Here is a 6,929-nt window from a genome sequence, read left to right as displayed (position 1 = left end):
ACCACACATTTATTACCACAGACATTTACCACACATTTATTACCACAGGTATTTACCACACATTTATTAGCACAGGTATTTACCACACATTTATTAGCACAGACATTTACCACACATTTATTACCACAGGCATTTACCACACATTAATTACCACAGACATTTACCACACATTTATTACCACAGACATTTACCATACAGGTATTTACCACACGTCTATTACCACAGGTATTTACCACACATTTATTACCACAGGCATTTACCACACATTTATTACCAGTGGCATTTACCACACATTTATTACCACAGACATTTACCACACATTTATTACCACAGGCATTTACCACACAGATATTTACCACACATCTATTACCACAGGTATTTACCACACATTTATTACCACAGGCATTTACCACACATTTATTACCACAGACATTTACCACACATTTATTACCACAGGCATTTACCACACATTTATTACCAGCGGCATTTACCACACATTTATTACCATAGACATTTACCACACATTTATTACCACAGACATTTACCACACATTTATTACCACAGGCATTTACCACACATTTATTACTACAGACATTTACCACACAAATATTACCACAGACATTTACTACACATTTATTACCACAGGCATTTACTGCACATTTATTACCACGCGTATTTACCACACATTTATTACCAGAGACATTTACCACACATTTATTTCCAGAGACATTTACCACACAGTTATTACCAGAGGCATTTACCACACATTTATTACCAGAGACATTTACCACACAGTTATTACCAGACGCATTTACTACACATTTATTACCAGAGGCATTTATCACACAGTTATTATCACACATTTATTACACTTCGTATCCATTGTGGAATCATCGGAATATATTAAATACGTAGTCATCACACTGTCTGTGACTGTAGGAAAACAAACTCGTACTGAAATAAGATCTTGTTATCCTCGCTTGCCTTTGAGGTCTTTGTTAGGAGACACGACATGATCCAACGTCATTTCATGTCAGTGAGCACTTTTTTCGTGAACAGTTATTCCAAATTGCTTAAGTTGTTAGCAGAGCCCTGACAGCGGTGTTTGGGCAAGGTCGGATCTATGGGGGTTCAGAGGGACCTGTTCCCCAAGAAACATTCAATGCCTCTTTTTAACAATTCGTTTACAACTTTCATTTCTCGAATCCCAAAATTGTAGGCCTATTAGGGTGTCCATGTGCCTTGGTACCCTCTCAAAAATATTTGCTGGATCCACCCTTGTGCCAAAGATGGAAAAAAAAAAAGAGGTCATCTGAATAGCGCATAACGTTGGCTGTGCTCGTATCTACGAAGGTATATATATATGTCGTCCTATACACCTTATATGCAGAGACCTCCCGTAACGAAAACAAACACACATTATATCCTGTTGTTGGAATCCAACATTCGAAGGATAAATTCAGATGGTTGTGTTTAATCCCATAACTAAGTGTTGTATGTGTGATTCAGCACAACGTATACATTCAGATGGTTGTGTTTAATCCCATAACTAAGTGTTGTATGTGTGATTCAGCACAACGTATACATTCAGTACTAACTAGATACAATGGAAATACAATTGCAATTCCGAGAAAATTAATTAACAAGTTTGCTTCAAAGTGAAGTAGCTTTCTTCGTAATGGCCTGATACTGAAAGAAAATAAACCTGGATGATCTATTCAATATGATTAATCAGGGCCGTACCCTGATCAAAATCCTAGTGTGTGTGTGTGGGAGGGGGGGGGGCACTACCTTTTATAAACAAATGAAACACTATACAAATTAAACCCTGTATATGTGTATGCTATTTTCTGGAGTAAAAACATTTAAAAAGTGAGATTCTCAGGGATACAACTGCGTCCACCCACCAACCCCCCCCCCCCCACACACACACACACACACCACCACCACCCCCCCCCCCACCCCCCACCCCCGTTCCCCCGGAAGGTGCGGCCCTGTTAATTATTAATAATTTATTAATATGTTCAATATTGTGGCTTTAAAATTATGTGAAATGTTTTTGGGTCTCCATCAGAGATGTATAACGGCGGATTCTCGCAAAATGCTTTAATTAATTATTATTTAAAAATATAAATATTATACCTTGAATAACATACTGTAAAGCAGTACAATCAAATAACTCAATGTACTACCAGAAGAAAAAAGTACTGAAGAAGCTACCAGTAATCCGTATTACGTGACGTCACAGTAGTAGTGTAGATATTTTTTTACTCATAATTTGCGGAATGGTTTCATTTTTAGTTGCATTGTAATGTCACAAGTACTGTAAAAGCAGCGAACTATGGTACATTTAACTATAAAATGGCAACTTACCTTTAAGTGGAATGAAAATAATTCTCAAGATGAAAGCTTTCGAGATTTGAAAAAACAAATTCACATTCATAGACTGTTCATTCAGTATGAACAATGTGTTTTACGACACCCTCATTTTACTGTTAACTCGTTACAATGCCAAAATTTCCCGAAGGTAGTACTGAATCTGAATTAAAAGATTGTTTGTTTAATAACACACCGGCACAAATTAAACTGGCTAGTAAGTGGCAACGGTTATATTTTACGAAAGTGAGACAAAAACTCACATAGCCTCACCTCATCCTACCCTCCCCCATTATTATGAATAGCTACTTACCTTCGCAATAGTTGCTCGTTGTAAACATATGTATGCCGGGACGTCACATTAGCACTATAAGAGTTCTAGGTAATATAAAATGTACAGTTCTTCGAATTGCAAAACGAAAGTAAACAATCTGCATTGCTGCAAGTATGTGCACTGCGTTGTCCTGCAAGCTTCAGCTAATGCGGCGAGCTGGCCTCAGATTACAGTTATCTTGCCATTTGGTTGTCGAAAATCCGGAAATTTGACCGCGCAAGTAGTCTGCTGTTTGACTGTGATTATTTCATGGCAGACAGCTATGAAGTGGCAACTGTTTGACTGAAGTGACAGGGGATAGCATGTCGTTTGTAAACATGTGTAACTTGTTGACATTGAAGACTTGTTTGTGGTAATTCCGGCCCATGCAAAAGTAGTGCTTTTTGTGTAAAATGGGTGTACTCCGGCTTGGTTTAGAGGGTGTGTCTGTTTAAACCAATATGCTGGGAGAAAGAGCTGGACAACAGGGGTTGTCCTTTTCAGGGTATGTGTCCCCCATGCAGGCAAAGGTACATACAAAACTTCACGGGCCTGCTGATATTAATAAAAATGTTATAGCCACTTATAGAAACATATAGCGAAATTAATTGTGGTCTGAGTTGTTGTGGTGTTAAGGGGGATTCCCTGAAATGTCAAAGCGGCCATTTTTATGCGACTGGCACTGTAAAAACATTTACACTGGGAAGAAGCGAAATATGGAAACTCTGAAGATTCGGCAGATTCGTTTTACTCACAATTCGATCGGTGGTCAGTTCAAAAATGGGATGACGTTAGAACGTTCGCTGTGGCGGTTGCTGAAGGATCCAGATGGCGCCATCTCCCGAATCAACAGTCTTCCTAAGCTAGAGGTGATGGAATTCGAAGGGGCGTACTACGTTGTCAGTGGCAACAGAAGACTCTACACTTCTGAAGAAGTTGGACGCAAAAGGGATTATCAACGAAATCACTGTTCAGGTTTTGCCGTTTGATTCTGAACGATTCGACCAGCAACACACCACGAAGTATAGTGGCCGGTTCGTGAGGGTGAGGAACTGTCCATCCATGAATTCAGATATCAACGAAGTTATGCAAAAGTACAGAAGGAAGAAACGAGGTGATTATTCAGTTATACACAGACAGACACACAGAGAGAGAGAGAGAGAGAGAGAGAGAGAGAGAGAGAGAGAGAGAGAGAGAGAGAGAGAGAGAGAGAGAGAGAGAAGCAGACAGAGAGAGAGAGAGAGAGAGAGAGAGAGAGAGAGAGAGAGAGAGACAGACAGACAGACAGACAGACAGACAGACAGACAGACAGTAAGTCAGAAATAGCAGGAGGGAGGTGGGAAAAGAGTATCCTATCCATTCATTCATTCAGCTCAGCATGCCATCCACAAACATAAGTCTGGATGTTATTATGCATTTCTTTTTTTCTTTTTTTCTTAGGTCTTCCTGTTAGTGACGACGACGACGATGATGATGATGACAACAGTGATGATTTAAATGACAGCATTGACAGTGATGTTGCATTTTAACAACCTACTTCATGAGCAAAATTCAATATTATTCAAAGGGAACTAATTGAAAACTTATGTTATTACGTTTAGCTTGTACATGTATATTATTCATAGATAGTATAAATACATACATATATACGTACATACATACATACATACATACATACATACACACACTGTACATACTGACTATTTTATAATTGGTTATATCCACGTATTGATGCCTGTATCACGATTTTTAAAGTCTTCATATATATTTAAATTTTGCTTTGTATTTTAAGCCTAGTGAAATATTATTTACTTTTGTTTTCTTGTTTCTAAACATGTCAAAAAGACCCCGAACTCCATGTATTCAAGATATTATAACAAAGCATGTTGCTTTTATTTTATTGGATAACACAGAATGACTTTTGGAGTCATTCGCCAATTTACAGTGACAGATACGTCGACTATTGTTAGCAGACAGACTTAATAGACTATGCGGCAGACAACTCATAACTTTCTTGGTTAACAAAATTACCTAACGGAATAAATGACAATTTCCAGTACTACTGGTACAGTCATTTCTCTTGATTATATTAATAAGCTGGTTATCATTTCATGACTTCAAGTATAAATTTGTATTGGTGTTTTATGTTTGTTTTGTGTATAATATATACTGTATATTTATGCTTCACTACACTGTATTAATTAATTAATTAATTATTTAAAAATTGTTTGATGGAGCAAGCATTCTGAGAGTACTGATAAAGCAAGACATATCGTCTACGGGCCCAATATATTGGCATAGGGATGTAATAATATTATACATTAGTGTCCGTTAGATACAATTTATCTCACAAAGAGTTGTTGTAAAAATGTATCTAACAAGCGAAAGCGACTTGATACATTTTTAAACAACGAGTTGGGAGATAAATGGTATCTAACGGACACGAACGTAGTGTTCTATTTATAACATATCCTCAAAAACCAGGTTTAAAGGAAATTTTAATATTTTTTTCGACTAAAAGTTATTTACAGCCGTTGCACGAGTAGATGACTTACGCGTCAGACACATGAATGACAGGTTAACTATACGTCACAGTCTAATCGAATTCATCGTGTAGTTTTTCATGGTTGTATGGCATTGGTAACCTGATCCCCGTTCCACGAAGCGATCTTAGCCCTAAGATTAATTTTAGTGCATAGGGTAGCTATGCGCTTACGGTAATCTTAGGGCTAAGATCGCTTCGTGGAACGGGGCCCAGGTCATCACCTAGGAGCAGCCAATCGTATGTCTTGAAATTGTTAACACACGTACGTGTGTGTTAACCATGTGTAACCAAAAATAACGCATAGCGTTCTCACCAACGGGTGTGTAAGAAATATATGAATATATTTCATATATGAATATATTTCTGAGAGTGTGATATCAGAAATGAAATTATACTGATTACGTCACTGTCTAGTTATAGTGCACAACCACTCGTGATCTCAAAAAGAGGTCAAACCCTATGAAACATAAAACATATCTATAGCTCTATGTGATACATTCCCGGTCAATATCTTGAAGCCTTGAAGTCCTAAACACTGATGTTGTGATGGTAGTAATATCTCCTAAATTCAAGGGCCATAACGTTGTCGCAATTGGGCAAATCCCCATGAAATTCACACGTGATCTGTAACTACATGACAAAGCTATATATTCAGTTTCAGCTCAGTATCTTCATCGTTGAACGCTTCACATCATATGTTCAAGGGCCAAAACCGTCTAAAATGGACAACGCCTCATTTTAATCAAATCTGATCTGTAACTGTACATAATAAAGCTATGCACAAAATGTCAGCTCAATAGCTTGAGATATTGGGGAAAACGTATGGAAAACCATATATATGCGGGACAGTGGTATCATCTCGTAAGTTAAGGGCTATAACTGTCAAGCGTAGGCAAAATGCCCATGAAAGAAAGTTGATCTGTAACTTTACATGATAAAGCTACAGGTATACACAGAATGTCAGCTCATCTTGAATCATTATGAAAAAATCTGTAAAATCATATGCGAAACAGAGGACTGACAGACAGACGAATGGACAGAGACAAAACCTATAGTCGTCTCCATTTGGACTGATACGCGACTGATAAAGCTTTGTTAGTTGACTCGGTTTACAAATTTAGATAGATTAAAATTTAATATGAAAAATATGAGAGATGAATTCATGGTATGTTGCTCCTAATATGGAGGACAAAATGTAACACCCGTAAAGTAAAACTGGTAACATAACACCTGTAACTGTTATCACTGTGTATAACACATCTACAGAGCAATCAAACCAGGTAGTATTCCAGTAATACCTAAACCCACCTGCCCATATGATTGAACTTGCCGAGACACATTGATGTGAACACGTATTTGTTGTAAAATGTACTTCTTGAAAAAAGAAGCTTTTGTCCATTTTGCGTAACACATGTAATGCAAGTTGGTAGGACTACTAATTAGTATACATCAATCTAAATCCTATTCGGATCCCAGTCGAGGCATGGGATTTTTAATCTAGATACCGACTCCAAACCCCGAGTGAGTGCTCCGCAAGGCTCAATGGGTAGGTGTAAACCACTTGCACCGACCAGTGATCCATAACTGGTTCAACAAAGGTCATGGTTTGTGCTATCCTGTCTGTGGGAAGCGCAAATAAAAGATCCCTTACTGCCTGTCGTAAAAGAGTAGCCTATGTGGCGTCAGCGGGTTTCC

This window comes from Gigantopelta aegis, chromosome 4, assembly GCF_016097555.1.
Source record: "Gigantopelta aegis isolate Gae_Host chromosome 4, Gae_host_genome, whole genome shotgun sequence".
Taxonomy (NCBI): Eukaryota; Metazoa; Mollusca; class Gastropoda; order Neomphalida; family Peltospiridae; genus Gigantopelta; species Gigantopelta aegis.
Note: the sequence above shows the minus strand (reverse complement) of the source record.